The sequence below is a fragment of the Hyperolius riggenbachi genome, chromosome 1 (genome assembly GCF_040937935.1).
Source record: "Hyperolius riggenbachi isolate aHypRig1 chromosome 1, aHypRig1.pri, whole genome shotgun sequence".
In the NCBI taxonomy this organism is placed as follows: Eukaryota; Metazoa; Chordata; class Amphibia; order Anura; family Hyperoliidae; genus Hyperolius; species Hyperolius riggenbachi.
This window is the reverse complement of record NC_090646.1, coordinates 675,039,989-675,060,277: the sequence shown is the minus strand read 5'-3', so window position 1 is coordinate 675,060,277 and position 20,289 is coordinate 675,039,989.

Genomic DNA, 20,289 nt, shown 5'->3' with positions numbered 1-20,289 from the left:
TCATTCACACTTATTACATGCACCTCATTCACACTTATTACATGCACCTCATTCACACTTATTACATGCACCTCATTCACTCTTATTACATGCACCTCATTCACACTTATTACATGCACCTCATTCACTCTTATTACATGCACCTCATTTGCATTTATTACATGCACCTCATTCACTCTTATTACATGCACCTCATTCACACTTATTACATGCACCTCATTCACTCTTATTACATGCACCTCATTTGCATTTATTACATGCACCTCATTCACTCTTATTACATGCACATCATTCACACTTATTACATGCACCTCATTCACACTTATTACATGCACCTCATTCACACTTATTACATGCACCTCATTCACTCTTATTACTTGCACCTCATTCACTCTTATTACTTGCACCTCATTCACTCTTATTACATGCACCTCATTCACACTTATTACATGCACCTCATTCACACTTATTACACGCACCTCATTCACACTTATTACATGCACCTCATTCACACTTATTACATGCACCTCATTCACTCTTATTACTTGCACCTCATTCACTCTTATTACATGCACCTCATTCACACTTATTACATGCACCTCATTCACTCTTATTACATGTACCTCGTTCACACTTATTACATGTACCTCGTTCACACTTATTACATGCACCTCATTCACTCTTATTACATGCACCTCATTTGCATTTATTACATGCACCTCATTCACTCTTATTACATGCACCTCATTCACACTTATTACATGCACCTCATTCACTCTTATTACATGCACCTCATTCACACTTATTACATGCACCTCAGTCACACTTATTACATGCACCTCGTTCACACTTATTACATGCACCTCAGTCACTCTTATTACATGCACCTCAGTCACACTTATTACATGCACCTCATTCACACTTATTACATGCACCTCATTCGCACTTATTACATGCACCTCATTCACTCTTATTACATGCACCTCATTCACTCTTATTACATGCACCTCATTCACACTTATTACATGCACCTCATTCGCACTTATTACATGCACCTCAGTCACACTTATTACATGCACCTCGGTCACACTTATTACATGCACCTCATTCACACTTATTACATGCACCTCATTCACTCTTATTACATGCACCTCATTCACTCTTATTACATGCACCTCAGTCACACTTATTACATGCACCTCATTCGCACTTATTACATGCACCTCATTCACTCTTATTACATGCACCTCATTCACACTTATTACATGCACCTCATTCACACTTATTACATGCACCTCATTCACTCTTATTACATGCACCTCATTCACACTTATTACATGCACCTCATTCGCACTTATTACATGCACCTCATTCACTCTTATTACATGCACCTCATTCACACTTATTACATGCACCTCATTCACTCTTATTACATGCACCTCATTCACACTTATTACATGCACCTCAGTCACACTTATTACATGCACCTCAGTCACACTTATTACATGCACCTCGGTCACACTTATTACATGCACCTCATTCACACTTATTACATGCACCTCATTCACTCTTATTACATGCACCTCATTCACTCTTATTACATGCACCTCAGTCACACTTATTACATGCACCTCATTCGCACTTATTACATGCACCTCATTCACTCTTATTACATGCACCTCATTCACACTTATTACATGCACCTCATTCACTCTTATTACATGCACCTCATTCACACTTATTACATGCACCTCATTCACTCTTATTACATGCACCTCATTCACACTTATTACATGCACCTCATTCACACTTATTACATGCACCTCATTCACTCTTATTACATGCACCTCATTCACACTTATTACATGCACCTCATTCGCACTTATTACATGCACCTCATTCACTCTTATTACATGCACCTCATTCACACTTATTACATGCACCTCATTCACTCTTATTACATGCACCTCATTCACACTTATTACATGCACCTCATTCACTCTTATTACATGCACCTCGTTCACACTTATTACATGTACCTCGTTCACACTTATTACATGTACCTCAGTCACACTTATTACATGCACCTCGTTCACACTTATTACATGTACCTCGTTCACACTTATTACATGCACCTCAGTCACTCTTATTACATGCACCTCAGTCACACTTATTACATGCACCTCAGTCACACTTATTACATGTACCTCAGTCACACTTATTACATGCACCTCAGTCACACTTATTACATGCACCTCATTCACTCTTATTACATGCACCTCGTTCACACTTATTACATGTACCTCGTTCACACTTATTACATGTACCTCAGTCACACTTATTACATGCACCTCATTCACACTTATTACATGCACCTCGTCAGGGCCGGATTTGTACTTTTTACCGCCCAAGGCCAACTATATCGTCTGTATGGTTGTTATCTCTGTGTGCCCCAATGAGAATTCTCCTTACTTTCCATCATTGGATGTCACAGACAATAACTATTTTATTAATACACGTATAGATTATAAATTATGTTTTCCTTAAGAACCGTTATGTTTGCCATCTCGTTATTGATGGACCCATTGTGTCACCATGGGAGTTAGGCTGATGTGTACCTGCAGGATAGAGCTTACAGGTCTTGTAGGGATGACACAAGTACAGGACAGAGAGTTCAAAGGTTAAAGCTGTCTTTGTAGATAGGGATGGCTGCATAGAACAGCTTTACTGCCCCTCACTGAGCCGCCCCTAAAATTATGGTGCCCTAGGCCATGGCCTATGTGGCCTTACCAGAAATCCGGCCCTGAACCTCGTTCACACTTATTACATGCACCTCGTTCACACTTATTACATGCACCTCGGTCACACTTATTACATGCACCTCGTTCACACTTATTACATGCACCTCGTTCACACTTATTACATGCACCTCGTTCACACTTATTACATGTACCTCAGTCACACTTATTACATGCACCTCAGTTACACTTATTACATGCACCTCGTTCACACTTATTACATGTACCTCAGTCACACTTATTACATGCACCTCGATCACACTTATTACATGTACCTCAGTCACACTTATTACATGCACCTCAGTCACACTTATTATATGTACCTCAGTCACACTTATTACATGTACCTCAGTCACACTTATTACATGCACCTCAGTCACACTTATTACATGCACCTCAGTCACACTTATTACATGCACCTCAGTCACACTTATTACATGCACCTCAGTCACACTTATTACATGCACCTCGGTCACACTTATTACATGCACCTCAGACACACTTTTTACATGTACCTCAGTCACACTTATTACATGTACCTCAGTCACACTTATTACATGCACCTCAGTCACACTTATTACATGCACCTCAGTCACACTTATTACATGCACCTCAGTCACACTTATTACATGCACCTCAGTCACACTTATTACATGTACATCAGTCACACTTATTACATGCACCTCAGTCACACTTATTACATGTACCTCAGTCACACTTATTACATGCACCTCAGTCACACTTATTACATGCACCTCGTTCACACTTATTACATGTACTTCAGTCACACTTATTACATGCACCTCAGTCACACTTATTACATGCACCTCGTTCACACTTATTACATGTACCTCAGTCACACTTATTACATACACCTCAATCACATTTATAACGCACACCTTCTTCACACTTTATTACATGCACCTCGTTCACACTTATTACATGCACCTCAGTCACACTTATTACATGCACCTCAGTCACACTTATTACATGCACCTTAGTCACACTTATTACATGCACCTCAGTCACACTTATTACATGCACCTCAGTCACACTTATTACATGTACCTCAGTCACACTTATTACATGCACCTCAGTCACACTTATTACATGCACCTCAGTCACACTTATTACATGCACCTCAGTCACACTTATTACATGCACCTCGTTCACACTTATTACATGTACCTCAGTCACACTTATTACATACACCTCAATCACATTTATAACGCACACCTTCTTCACACTTATTACATGCACCTCGTTCACACTTATTACATGTACCTCAGTCACACTAAGGCCCGGTTCACATTGGCGGTCGCCGTCCGGAATCGCCGTGCCGGAGCCGGACCGCATGCGGAACGGACGGAACGGACGCACGGCATAGCAATGAAAGTCTATGCGTCTGTTCACATGCGTCCGTTCCGTCCGGACCGGAGCCGGACCGGATCCGGACTCCGGCGTAAGACCCAACATGCGCTATTTTTTGGTCCGGCTCCTCCGGCTGACGTATCCGGAGCGGAGCCGGACTGTTGCCTCCGGACAATGGAAACCAATGAGAAACGGAGAGCGCACAACACACTGGCTATAAAAACCGGACGTTCTACCCCACTTCCTATGCGTATTATAGCGGCGATTTTGGATGGGGACACATGAGCAAGCATTTTGGAGTGGAGCAGCAGTGACTTTTACGTGCTGGAGATGTTGGCAGTATGTCGGAGGTGGAGGTGAGTGCTAAACAGCGGAGGGCCTGATTCCACAGGTCCACCTTCTGCTGACCTCCCAGACCCCAACATTTTTATTTTATTTCTACTCTCTTTTGCCAAACGGATCCAGATCGCATCCTGATGAACACCTGATGCAAACTGACCGGATCCCGATCGGATCCGGATCAGAACCGTACGGTTCCGATCCGGATCCGGTCAGGTCATCCGGTCCATTTGGCAGAGAACCGCAAGTGTGAACCGGGCCTTATTACATGCACCTCGTTCACACTTATTACATGCACCTCGTTCACACTTATTACATGCACCTCAGTCACACTTATTACATGCACCTCGTTCACACTTATTACATGCACCTCAGTCACACTTATTACATGCACCTCGTTCACACTTATTACATGCACCTCGTTCAGACTTATTACATGCACCTCAGTCACACTTATTACATGCACCTCGTTCACACTTATTACACGTACCTCAGTCACACTTATTACATGCACCTCGTTCACACTTATTACATGCACTTCAGTCACACTTATTACATGTACCTCGTTCACACTTATTACATGCACCTCAGTCACACTTATTGCATGTACCTCAGTCACACTTATTACATGTACCTCAGTCACACGTATTACATGCACCTGGTTCACACTTATTACATGTACCTCAGTCACACTTATTACATGTACCTCAGTCACACTTATTACATGTACCTCAGTCACACGTATTACATGTACCTCAGTCACACTTATTACATGCACCTCGTTCACACTTATTACATGCACCTCAGTCACACTTATTACATGCACCTCGTTCACACTTATTACATGTACCTCGTTCACACTTATTACATGCACCTCAGTCACACTTATTACATGCACCTCAGTCACACTTATTACATGTACCTCAGTCACACTTATTACATGCACCTCAGTCACACTTATTACATGCACCTCAGTCACACTTATTACATGCACCTCAGTCACACTTATTACATGCACCTCGTTCACACTTATTACATGTACCTCAGTCACACTTATTACATACACCTCAATCACATTTATAACGCACACCTTCTTCACACTTATTACATGCACCTCTTTCACACTTATTACATGCACCTCGTTCACACTTATTACATGCACCTCAGTCACACTTATTACATGCACCTCGTTCACACTTATTACATGTACCTCAGTCACACTTAATACATGCACCTCGTTCACACTTATTACATGTACCTCAGTCACACTTATTACATGCACCTCGTTCACACTTATTACATGCACCTCAGTCACACTTATTATATGTACCTCGTTCACACTTATTACATGCACCTCAGTCACACTTATTGCATGTACCTCAGTCACACTTATTACATGTACCTCAGTCACACTTATTACACGCACCTCAGTCACACTTATATATATGGAATACAGTGGCTTGCAAAAGTATTCGGCCCCCTTGAAGTTTTCCACATTTTGTCACATTACTGCCACAAACATGAATCAATTTTATTGGAATTCCACATGAAAGACCAATACAAAGTGGTGTACACAGGAGAAGTGCACCTGTGTGTAACCTAATGTCAGTACAAATACAGCTGCTCTCTGACGGCCTCAGAGGTTGTTTAAGAGAATATTGGCAGCAACAACACCATGAAGTCCAAAGAACACACTAGACAGGTCAGGGATAAGGTTATTGAGAAATTTAAAGCATGCTTAGTCTACAAAAAGATTTCCAAAGCTTTGAACATCCCACGGAGCACTGTTCAAGCAATCATTCAGAAATGGAAGGAGTATGGCACAACTGTAAACCTACCAAGACAAGGCCGTCCACCTAAACTTACAGGTCGAACAAGGAGAGCGCTGATCAGAAATGCAGTCAAGAGGCCCATGGTGACTCAGCACAAGCTGCAGAGATCTACAGCTCAGGTGGGAGACTCTGTCCATAGGACAACTATTAGTCGTGCACTGCACAAAGTTGGCCTTTATGGAAGAGTGGCAAGAAGAAAGCCATTGTTAACAGAAAAGCATAAGAAGTCCCATTTGCAGTTTGCCACAAGCCATGTGGGGGACACAGCAAACATGTGGAAGAAGGTGCTGTGGTCAGATGAGACCAAAATGGAACTTTTTGGCCAAAATGCAAAACGCTATGTGTGGCGGAAAACTAACGCTGCACATCACTCTGAACACAGCATCCCCACTGTCAAATATGGTGGTGGCAGCATCATGCTCGGGGGGTGCATCTCTTCAGCAGGGACAGGGAAGCTGGTCAGAGGTGACGGGAAGATGGATGGAGCCAAATACAGGGCAAACTTGGAAGAAAACCTCTTGGAGTCTGCAAAAGACTTGAGATGGGGCAGAGGTTCACCTTCCAGCAGGACAACGACCCTAAACATAAAGCCAGGGCAACAATGGAATGGTTTAAAACAAAACATATCTATGTGTTAGAATGGCCCAGTCAAAGTACAGATCTAAATCCATTCGAAAATCTGTGGCAAGATCTGAAAACTGCTGTTCACAAACGCTGTCCATCTAATCTTACTGAGCTGGAGCTGTTTTGCAAAGAAGAATGGGCAAGGATTTCAGTCTCTAGATGTGCAAAGCTGCCAGAGACATACCCTAAAAGACTGGCAGCTGTAATTGCAGCAAAAGGTGGTTCTACAAAGTATTGGCTCAGGGGCTGAATAATTACGCACTCCCCACTTTGCAGTTATTTATTTGTAAAAAATGTTTGGAATCATGTATGATTTTCGTTCCGCTTCTCACGTGTACACCACTTTGTATTGGTCTTTCATGTGGAATTCTAATAACATTGATGCATGTTTGTGGCAGTAATGTGACAAATGTGGAAAACTTCAAGGGGGCCGAATACTTTTGCAAGCCACTGTAAAATGAAGCGGAAAAATAATGCCTATGAAGTCCCAAAACAGGGCTGCAAGGCTGCATTTGGCAATTATAAGGAGTGCAATAAAAGTTGTAAAAAAGAAATTAGGCTGGGAAAGATTGAAGCTGAAAATCAAATCGCTAGGGATATCAAATCTAACCCAAATAAGTTTTACAAGTACATCAACTCTAAAAAAAAGAAAGGTTGACTGTATAGGACTCCTAAAGGATGAGGGTGGGAACGCAATGGTGGATGACCAAGGTAAGGCAGAGTTACTACCTGTAAATGCTTTCTTTGCTTCTGTCTTTACAAGGGAAACATCACTGTTGCAAACTACAGAGGCGGAAGAGTCTCAATCTTCCAACTGTAATATTAAATACTTAACGCAGGAAGAAGTGAAGGCAAGACTAAATAAAATAAAAATAGACAAGGCACCTGGCCCGGATGGCATGCATCCTCAATCCAGTTATCAATAAACCCCTTTATCTTATCTTTTGTGACTCTCTTGCAACTGGCAGAGTCCCAGTGGATTGGCGCACAGCCCACGTTTTCCCATTACTTAAGAAGGGCAAAAAAATCAGATCCAGGAAATTATAGACCTGTAAGCTTAACATCAGTTGTATGCAAACTATTTGAGGGGTTACTAAGAGCTACTATACAAGACTTCATAGTAGAAAATAATCTTATTTCTCAGCATCAACATGGGTTTACTAAAGACAGGTCCTGTTTGACTAACATGCTCAGCTTTTATGAGGTAGTGAATGCTAATATGGATATTGGGAATGCTGTAGATGTGATATACTTGGACTCTGCAAAGGCCTTCGACAATGTTCCCCACAAAAGTCTGGTGCAAAAGTTGAGGATGCAAGGACTGGGGAAGAGTCTGTGTGCATGGATAGGGAACTGGCTAATGGACAGAAAGCAAAGAGTTGTGGTCAATGGATCGTACTCAAAATGGGTGACTTAGCAGTGGGGTCCCACAGGGGTCTGTTCTGGGTCCAGTGCTCTTCAATTTATTTATTAATGACCTAGTAGAAGCAGTAGAAACAGGGCCGGATTTGTACCTTTTACCGCCCAAGGCCCATTGTCACCAGCCGCCCCCCCCCCCCCCCCCAACAACATCTCAACACCCCCAAGCGTGCACGCACTTTTTCAAGCAAGAAAAAGTCTTAAAGTCAACCTGTGAACACACAAAAAAACTCAACCTCTAAGTAAACCCGAGGTGAGAGTGATACTGTATGGAGGCTGCCCTGTTTATGTCCGTTTAAACAATACCAGTTACCTGGAAGTCCTGCTGATCAATTTGGCTGCAGTAATGTCTGAATCACACCAGAAACAAGCATGCAGCTGATCTGACAATAATGTCAGAAACACCTGATCTGCTGCATGCTTGTTCAGGGGCTATGGCTAAAACTTTTAGAGGCAGAGGATCAGCAGGACTGCCAGGTAACAGGTATTGTTTAAAAGGAAATAAATATGGCAGCCTCCATATCCCTCTCACCTCTGGTTCACTTTAATAAATCCTCCTGGTGCCCACTGTTCCTGCACTGGGACCCTGTGAACATATTCAGACCCCTAACTGCTGCCTGGAACCCTCTTCTTCCTTGTAGCTGCACTCCCTTTTGTGTGCAACCATACTGGATCTGTGCGAATATGGTCCGCACATGCCCAGTAGCACAAAGCCTTTCGTGCATGTCTGTTTTTGTGCTAATGGGAATGTGAGGACCATACTTGGGCTTGCCTAGTACAGTTGCACTTGTACATGGGAGCACAGCCATGAGTAAAAATAGGGTTCTGGGCAGCAATGGGGGGTTAATTATATTCAGGACCCCCTATAGATAGCCAGATGCTGTCCCCCCATTTAGTATAGGCAGTCAGGTGCTACCCCCTCCCCCCAATATAAGTAGTGAGGTGCTGCCCCCCTTCCTTAGTATAGGTAGTCAGGTGCTGCCCCCACCCCTTAGTATAGGTAGACAGATGCTGTCCCCCATTGCCCTTCCCCAATTAGCACAAGCAGACAGATACTATCACCCCCCCCCCCATAGGTGTCCAGAGGCTATGCTGTTTCCCTTTTTTAGTATAGGGAGGGACCCGAATGTTGTCCGACCCCCCCCCCCCCCATGTCCATTCTGTCCTTCAATCACCTCACCCCCACAGAGCAGGAGCCAGTCCTTGGCTTCTGTCCCTATTCCTCCCTTCCCCGATCCTCCCCCCGCATGTTCCCGCAGAGTAGCAGCAGGGACAGTCACTTTACCTCTCCAGGCTTCCAGCGACCACTGGCCGTTAACAGGAAGCTGGCTGCACAGTGCTGCTTCGCTCGCTCGCTCCACCAGCGTGCACCACTCCAAGCTGGCATAGTTAAGGGGCAGCTGTGGACTCACCAAGTGGCTCCTCTCACGGCTGGCGACAGGTGCAGTCAACCTATCACCACCCGCCCCTAGGATTCTGGTAGATTCTGGCGCCCTAGGAACTGGCCTTGGTGGCCTTCCCCCAAGTCCAGCCCTGAGTAGAAAGCAATGTTATTATTTTTGCAGATGATATAAAAAATTGTGCAGAATCATCAACTCTCGGGAAGATAGTGTCATATTGCAACAGGATCTGGATAGGATGGCTATATGGGCAAATACATGGCAGATGAAATTCAATGTTGAAAAATGCAAAGTCATGCATTTTGGTCATAATCTAGCACCATACAAAATAAACGGGATACAGATGGGGACATCAAACTTGGAGAAGGACTTGGCATAATATTGCCACTGTTTAACTCTGTAGTAAGGCCACATCTGGAATATGGAATTCAGTTCTGGGCACCACATTACAGGAAAGATATTGCAGTCTTAGAGCAGGTGCAGAGATGAGCAACAAAATTGATACGTGGGATGGAAGGTCTCACTTACCAAGAAAGGTTAGATAAACTGGGTTTATTTAGTCTGGAGAAAAGACACCTTAGAGGGGATCTAATTAACATGCATAAATACATCAGAAGGCAATATTAAAGTTTGGCGGATGAGCTTTTTGTCCCTAGGCTTTTACAAAGGACATGGGGACATGATCTGCGCATGGAGGAAAAATGTTTTAGCCATTTATTTAGGAAAGGGTTCTTTACAGTAAGCGTGATTAAGATGTGGAATGCATTGCCACAGGAAGTCGTTGTGGCAAATTCTATATCTTCATTTAAAGGGGGCTTAGATGCTTTCCTTGCGTTGAAAGACATCCATGGCTATACTTGCTAGGTAATACCCTTTGATGTTGATCCAGGGATTTAATCTGATTGCCATCTGGAGTCGGTAAGGAATTTTTTCCCTTTTGGGGCTAATTGGACCATGCCTTGTAAGGGTTTTTTGCCTTCCTCTGGATCAACAGGGATATGTGAGGGAGCAGGCTGGTGTTGTACTTTGTTCTCTGGTTGAACTCGATAGATGTATGTCTTTTTTCAACCCAAACAACTATGTAACATGCACCTTGTTCAAACTTATTACATGCACCTTGTTCACACTTATTACATGCCTTATCACACTTAGAAAACTTACCTCACTCACATTTATACCATGCACCACATTCACACTTATTACGCGCATCTCGTTCACACTCATGGGCGTAACAATAGGGGATACAGCCCCTGCACACGCGGGGGGCCCGGGCCTCCCCCTGGGGCCTGCTCAGGGCCGTTTTGGGGGGCTGGAGGGGTTGCAGCATGAGGAGAAACCTATGGCCACACTCGGCGGGGAGGGGGGACGGTCCCCCTCTCCCTCACCTCGGGCTTTCCCCTCTTTGCTCCCCTCCAGCTTCAATAGCTATATATGTGCAGCAGAGCGGCAGGCAGATGCAGACAAACATACCTTCCGTGCGTTCCAGCGTGGACGCTTTTTGCTCTAGTGACTGACGTGACTTCCTGTAAAAACAGGAAGTAGTGTCAGGCGCTAGAACGAGAATAGTCCGGACGCACGGAAGGTATGTTTGTCTGCCGCTGCCTGCCACTCTGCTGCACATATATAGCTATTGAAGCTGGAGGGGAGCGTAGAGAGGAAAGCCCGAGGTGAGGGAGGGGGGGACCTTCCCCCCTCCCCGCCGAGTGTGGCCATAGCTTTCCCCTCATGGTGCGACCCCTCCAGCCCCCAAAACGGCCACGAGCGGGCCCTGGGGGGAGGGGGGCCCGCTCACAATTTCTGCAGGGGGGCCCGGGGGCTCTTAGTTACTTCCCTGTTCACTCTTATGCACATACATGGCTGTGCATGCGCAGTATGTCAGGTAGGCACCTTATGAGCATGTATTCTTCTATGTGCATGAGTGGGGAGCAGTCAAAAAGCGCTGCATGTGCAGACATGTATGTCCGGGTCAAAGGGCTGACTGTGCATGGGAGGTTTACCATTCAACTAACGTATTAATGTTTAGTAGGAACAGCAGCATGTGTATCAGAATAAAACGTATTATTATAGCTGTATAAACATTGCGTGGTGCTGTACAAAGTAAGAAACATACAGTACATGGTATACATAATAATACAGACAGTGGTGTACAACAATATGCAAAATAGAGAAATGGTACAAAATACAGCCAAAAGATGATTATTGAAGGGCGCTGCTATTACTCTGACTGAATTGCTATTGCTCCCTGCTGCCTATTCCTCATGGTCCGGGGTATCCCCTTAACCCCCACCAATTGCCAACCCAAACAGAAAAAAACTTTTAGAGGATGGTGCTGGTATGCAAATAAATGAACTTGTTTATTAAAAATTAAAATATAGATCCAGGTGAAGTTATAGTCCGATATGGACACTAAATCATCTTTCTATCTTCAATTATCACAAGATATAAAATATAGCATGTAAAATAGTATTCACTTATATCACACACAATCTTCATTCAATGTGCTCACAATATAAGGATATACTCTCCTCTCGCTTAAGACATAAATGTATGGGTTACACCTTCCTCAATCATATACAGTGGCTTGCAAAAGTATTCGGCCCCCTTGAAGTTTTCCACATTTTGTCACATTACTGCCACAAACATGAATCAATTTTATTGGAATTCCACGTGAAAGACTAATACAAAGTGGTGTACACGTGAGAAGTGGAACGAAAATCATACACGATTCCAAACATTTTTTACAAATAAATAACTGCAAAGTGGGGAGTGCGTAATTATTCAGAAACAAAAGAAAGCAGGCGGTTGGCACTACAGCAGTTATAACATTGACTGCTCAGCTTCAAGGACATGCAGTATGCACAGGAGGATTAAAGGTACACCTTTTCTCTAGAACCTCTTCAGCGTGCTCAAGCTAGGACATCAAGCAGCAAGCAAATGAGGAAAGCTGGCACTGCTGCAAGTGTTCAATTTATTGTAGCATTCATAAAGTGCAAACGTGCAACATCTTGCGAAATGCATAAAACAAGCACATACCCTTGTGAGAGGAGGCGTGGGTGGTGGTGGGTGCTGGGCACAAAATGCCTGACGGCCGTTTCGCGCTGGATAGCGCTTCTAAGGAGGCTGCAGCCTCCGTATTTTGCTTGCTGCATAATTATTTAGCCCCCTTTGGTCTGAGTGCAGTCAGTTGCCCATAGACATTGCCTGATAAGTGCTAATGACTAAATAGAGTGCACCTGCATGTAATCTAATGTCAGTACAAATACAGCTGCTCTGTGAGGGCCTCAGAGGTTGTCTAAGAGAATATTGGGAGCAACAACACCATGAAGACCAAAGAACACACCAGACAGGTCAGGGATAAGGTTATTGAGAAATTTAAAGCAGACTTAGGCTACAAAAAAATTTCCAAAGCCTTGAACATCCCACTGGGAGACTGGGGTGGAGGTTCACCTTCCAGCAGGACAATGACCCTAAACATAAAGTCAGGGCAACAATGGAATGGTTTAAAACAAAACTTAACTATGTGTTAGAATGGCCCAGTCAAAGTCCAGATCTAAATCCAATCGAGAATCTGTGGCAAGATCTGAAAACTGCTATTCACAAACACGGTCCATCTAATCTGACTGAGCTGGAGCTGTTTTGCAAAAAATAATGTGCAAGGATTTCAGTCTATAGATGTGCAAAGCTGGTAGAGACTAGGTAATGTATAGTGACTGCACACTCCAACACTGCTTCCAATCGACGTGCCCGGCCAGCGATCCAGCAGCACTCAGGATCAGTAGGCAAAATAGCAAAGAAGAAGCCGGCACCGTCTATGAATAATGTTCTGCTCTTTTATTGCATATAGGATATTCCAGCAGATTTAAGCAACGTTTCGAAGCTGCACGCCTCTTTGTCAAGCTTGCTGAAAATCAATTACATCTTGTACACTATCACATGGGTATATATACACAACATGGTTAACAACAGCCAAAAAAATTCAAATGTTTATACACCAATCCCAATAGTCCTGATATGCCAGACCTGATGGGGAACTTACATGCTGGTGTTTTGATAGGACGTGGTGGGATAGATCCTCCCATCTGCCAGGCTCATCTTAGCAAACAGCTGTCACCCCCTGGGTCCGCCTATCACCACGGAGACCCCACTCATCCGCCCACGGTGGATCTGACTGAAGCTCCATGTGATGACCCACAGTGGGGGGCGCCAAAGTGCCGCCCCCGTGCGTCTCGGCGGATACTAAGGAGACGCGAGCGGCACCACGCCGCTGACGTCACCAGATGATATGACTCGAGGGAGGAGCAGCCGCCGGCCAATCAGAGTCGACCTACGTAGGTGCGGCACAGACATCGCACTCTACAATACAACATGATGCCGTCTACTTCATATGGCTAATTTACATAAGTAAACAAAGATGGCCATACTCGTACCACATTATCTCATAATATTTTGACAAAAGACAGCACGGGGGGGGGGCGAGAGAAGCCGGAAGGAAAACCAAGGGAAAACATATACAGAGAATATAGAATATATATGAAAAACAATGCAAATACAAATAAAAAGTTAATAAAATAATAAAAATAAATAAAAAATTTAAAAATAAAGATAAAAATAAAATAAAAAATAAAAAATTAAAATTAAAATTAAAAATGGAACTAAAAATAATGCAAATAACATAAAGAAAAATAACATATACGGTTAACAATATCCATATGGGGTCACTGGAACAGATAGTCTGTTGCAGTTAAAGGAGCAGTATCTCAGATATATCCATGCACTCACTAAACTCCACCAAAACATTGTTTCTTAAGGGAGACTAGGTACAATGGAGCAAAGGATAAGAATGATAGAAAAAATTACAAAAATGGTAATAGATCAAATTCTCTATTTAATCCTCTAAGCTCCATTGTATCTAGTCTCTTGATCCAATATGCCTCCCTCCACAGCAATTTTTTCAGGCGATCTCCCCCTCTTTTCAGAGGTGCTATTTTTTCAACGACCATGAATCGTAGCTGACTGACATGGTGACCTGCTTGAGCAAAATGAAATGCTACAGCTTGATCTGTTAATCTCTCCCTAATAGCGTGTTTGTGTGATGACAGGCGTTTTTTTACTTTTTGAGTGGTTTGCCCAATATATAATAAGCCACAAGGGCATTTTAGGGCATAAACCACATAATCTGAATCACAAGTATGCCACCCCTTAATTGGGATTTTAGTTCCCTGATGGGGATGTAAAATCGCTGGACCCTTAATAACAGAACTGCAATGAACACAGTTGAGACAGGGGTATTTTTTGAAGGGGATAAGGTCTGTCTATTGTGCTAAATAAACCCTCTTAACCATTCATCGAGTGGAGTCTCTTTGTATAAAGGGAACACTGAATACACCATACGGGCGCCTCCAATCCCCTTCGAAAAACGATCTTGTATTACCCCACCCGTGGGGTTCTTCACGACTAACGAGAAGTGAAGCCTTTTTCTAAGGAGCAGCGACCAACTATTACAAAGACCGAGTGGGGACGGGACTTCCCTACACGCCTATACAAGTGGTTGCCTTAAAGCAACCTACACTTGTGAGTATACTTACTCTCAATTTTAATTTCTTTATCTGAAGATAATACACCATAAGGGCTCCTGGTACCCCTGCGGTTTTTTATTTTCTTTTCTCTATACTGACGAGACAGGGGTATGTTCCCCTTCTCTGGGTAGAAGTGACATCACTATTGACATTTGTGTCAGCATGTACTCGACCAGGCATGGGCTAACTTGGCCCTCCAGCTGTTAAGGAACTACAAGTCCCACAATGCATTGCAGGAGTCTGACAGCCACAGTCATGACTCATAAAGGCCAATGCATTGTTGGACTTGTAGTTCCGTAACAGCTGGAGGGCCAAGTTTGCCCATGCCTGTACTAGACGATCCCTAAGTGTGGGAGGTCTTTTGTAAGAAATAAGTGGGGGGGGGGTTCCTAAAATGCGCAATGTCTGGGAAGCTATCGGCTAGCAAATGCCAATGACGTTTAATAATCTTTGAGATGCTGGAACTCTGTGTATTATATGTCGTGACAAATGGAACGCGATCACGTATCTGTTGTCTGTTCCTCTGTCCCCCATGTTGTGTATTAAATCTACTACGTGCTCTCTGCAAGATTTCCACTGGGTATCTCCTATTTACAAATTTGTGTTGCATCTCATCAAGTCTCCGCTCCCGTGTCTCCCCGTCCTCAACTATATGTTGTATTCTTTGAAACTGACTAATAGGTACCGAACCTCTAGTAGCCTACGGATGAAAACTCCCGTAATGAAGAAGGGAGTTCACATCCGTGGGCTTAACATAGAGGTCGGTATTCAGCCTATCTCCACATCTACGAACCAAGGTGTCCAAGAAACTCACTTCATCAACAGAAGAGTGGATAGTCAGTCGAATATTGGGGCATCTGCCCATCAACTCATCTACAAAGGTCACTAAGGTCGAATGTGGCCCCGCCCACACGCAAAAAACATCATCAATATATCTATGCCATTGTCTGGCGTATTTCTGAAATAATTCACTGGTGTATACGTACATTTCTTTATATACCCCCATGAAGATGTTTGCGTAGGACGGGGCCACATTCGACCCCATAGCTGTGCCTCTGACCTGTAAATAAAAAGAATCTTCAAACCGAAAATAGTTAAAATGAAGAACAATGCTCAACATATCACAAATAAACATAACCTGAGGACCTGAAAAGTCCGACGCTGTTTAGAGTATACACTGAACCGCCTCTACACCTCCATCATGTGGGATGGAGGTGTAGAGGCTCTCCACATCTAAGGTAACAAGTAGACAGGGATATGTTAAAGGTTCCATATTACGGATAATATTCAAAAACATTCGAGTATCCCGTAAAGAAGGTTTTAAACCAGCTACATAAGGTCTTAGTAATTGGTCCAGATATTTAGCTACTGGAGAAAATACCGATTCTACCCCTGCCACGATGGGTCGGCCCGGAGGGTCCACCAATTGTTTGTGGATTTTGGGACATACATATATCACAGGTGTGATGGGATGTTCCTGTATTAAAAATTTAGCTATCCTTTGCTCCATTGTACCTAGTCTCCCTTAAGAAACAATGTTTTGGTGGAGTTTAGTGAGTGCATGGATATATCTGAGATACTGCTTTAACTGCAACGGACTATCTGTTCCAGTGACCCCATATGGATATTGTTATCCGTATATGTTATTTTTCTTTATGTTATTTGCATTATTTTTAGTTCCATTTTTAATTTTTATTTTTATTTTTTATTTTATTTTTTAATTTTTTATTTATTTTTATTATTTTATTAACTTTTTATTTGTATTTGCATTGTTTTTCATATATATTCTATATTCTCTGTATATGTTTTCCCCTGGTTTTCCTTCCGGCTTCTCTTCCCCCCCCCCCCCCCGTGTTGTCTTTTGTCAGAATATTATGAGATAATGTGGTACGAGTATGGCCATCTTTGTTTACTTATGTAAATTAGCCAGGCATGTAAATTAGACGGCATCATGTTGTATTGTAGAGTGCGATGTCTGTGCCGCACCTACGTAGGTCGACTCTGATTGGCTGGCGGCTGCTCCCCCCTCGAGTCATCTGGTGACGTCAGCGGCGTGGTGCCGCTCGCGTCTCCTTAGTATCCGCCGAGACTCACGGGGGCAGCGCTTCGGCGCCGCCCGCTGTGGGTCATCACATGTCATCACATGGAGCTTCAGTCAGATCCGCCGTAGGCGGAGGAGTGGGGTCTCCGTGGTGATAGGCGGACCCAGGGGGTGTCAGCTGTTTGCTAAGATGAGCCTGGCAGATGGGAGGATCTATCCCACCACGTCCTATCAAAACACCAGCATGTAAGTTCCCCATCAGGTCCGGCATATCAGGACTATTGTGATTGGTGTATAAACATTTGAATTTTATTGGCTGTTGTTAACCATGTTGTGTATATATACATACATATGTTGTGTGATAGTGTACAAGATGTAATTGATTTCCAGCAAGCTTGACAAAGAGGCGTGCAGCTTCGAAACATTGCTTAAATCTGCTGGAATATCCTATATGCAATAAAAGAGCAGAACATTATTCATAGACGGTGACGGCTTCTTCTTTGCTAAGCTGGTAGAGACTGTCATGGAACAGCCGGAACAGGTGAATCTAGAGAATTCACAGTCGATTTCCGGATCGCTCCCTGTCGGATCTGTGCAGTCGTGCAAGCGTTTAGAAAATGACACTTTTGTGTTTTTTAATCCAGAGACCTGTTCCCCTGTGAGCAGAGCATTCCCCTCACCCCTCAGGAATGCCTCACCCCTCAGGAATGTCGCACGTGACCAGATTCCCTGCAGGGACCAGCTTCTTTCCCCCCACAGCCAGATGGCCCCATGAAAAGAACCAGGAAACTGGCTCTCCAGGGGGCCATGACAAAGCAGCCAGAGCGACACCGACAAGGCAGATATGAAAACCTGTGGGATAGGGTTTCTTACCTATTAAATGGAGACCGTATATCGCACAGCTATAAAATTCATATAGTCTTATTCGTTAAAGTCTGCCCAACGTGCTGATATGAAATTCATCGCCATAGCCATAGCCCGTTCGGTTATTGCGGTATGAATCTTCTCAGGAACCTGACCCACTGCCCTAGCCATGTCTGATGTCATATTAATCAGTATTTTCCAACAAGTATGAATCTGCTATCCACCTAAATATGACATGTATCGTTCATGAGATACGCCATTTTATAAGTTTAGCCCTAAAATCTCTCAGAGGGAATGAACTGTCATTGGTCGGTAACTCAGAGGGGGCCGGCATTGCCACACCCCCAAACCAGCTTCATCAAAAGCACATGGCCGGCAGGCGGGCCCTCAGTCCTCAACCCTGAAACATCATCTTGATCTCATCTGTGCCAGCTTGAGGATATGCTGGCATCCACCTGGTCTGAACTCTGAACTTTTGATCTGAAACAAAGGATTTTACCAAGGACTTTTTGATTCTACCCACAAAAGGACATCTTTCCAAGAACTAAGTATTTTTTCTCCCTTCTTTTATTTTTCATACTGGCTATTAATGTTTCAATAATTGTTGATTTTAATAATTGTCTGTATATATTAATTATTTCTATTGCCCGTGAATAAAAAACTTTATCAAAGTAATTCACTGTTCCGCTACCCTATTATTCAGCATACACAGAAACTGATCCCAGGTCTCTGGAGAGACGCTACTACTATTGTTGATATCTAGACAGAATAGAGTGTGTTTAACCGTTTTCTATTCGCAGGACTAGTCAGTCAGTCGGGTCCACTGGCCCATACCAGTGGTGGTGGCAGTTATACCCTGAAATCGTGTGTAAGTTGTAATTACCGTACCTCACAGGCTCCCCTCTGGTTTGTCTGCGGCCAATTCCCAACGGTTCCTACGCATTGACTGTGACCAGAGTTCGCACGATCCGTGCGTTGGAAGGCATTTCGCATTCCGACCACTAGGGCTCCTGTGACAGAGACATACCCTAAAAGACTGGCAGCTGTAATTGCAGCAAAGGTGGTTCTACAAAGTATTAACTCAGGGGGGCTGAATAATTACGCACACCCCACTTTGCAGTTATTTATTTGTAAAAAATGTTTGGAATCATGTATGATTTTCGATCCAATTCTTACATGTACACCACTTTGTATTGGTCTTTCACGTGGAATTCCAATAAAATTGATTCATGTTTGTGGCAGTAATTTGACAACATGTGGAAAACTTCAAGGGGGCCGAATACTTTTGGAAGCCACTGTACATACAGATACCACACAGCACTCTTACAATGGAGCCACCTGATCCTTCAGATAACTAAAAAAATTTCCTAATGTTTAGAACGATTTTTGCATGCTTCATAAGATACTACAGTTCAGTAGCTAATCATCAATAAAAGCTCTCCACAATCTTTCTCCCCTGTACATCTCCTTACTGGTTTCCAGATACCAACCCAACCGCAATTTCAGATCTGCCCATGACCCTTCTCTTGCTACCCTCTAGAATCACCTCTTCACATTCATATATACACAATTTCTCACATGCTTTACCCCTCCTCTGGAATCCCCTTCCACCACAACCCATCCGTCACTCTCCAATTCTCTCTAAACATGCCTAGAATAGCTCTGAAATCTGCTTGAAAAACCTCTAGCATTTTGCGGATCTGCTAGAGGTTTGTGGTGTGCACTGGGCCTAAGACTGGACCCTTTGTTGTTTGAAGTCAGTGAATTATCCACACATATAAATATCGATTCACCTCATTAGAAATAAAGAAATCAATTGAATTGATGAAATGGATTCTGGTACAGATAAAAAAAAGAGTCCATCAAGTTGACATCTCTAAGTTTTTTATTTAGTTAAAACAAAACAACTAAAAATGATTTTACTACAGAGTGGCATTGGGGAATGTCATGCAAATAATTCTGAATCAATACAAATTTTATGGCAATTTAAACATTACCAAAAAAGGTGCATCAGTTCACAATTAC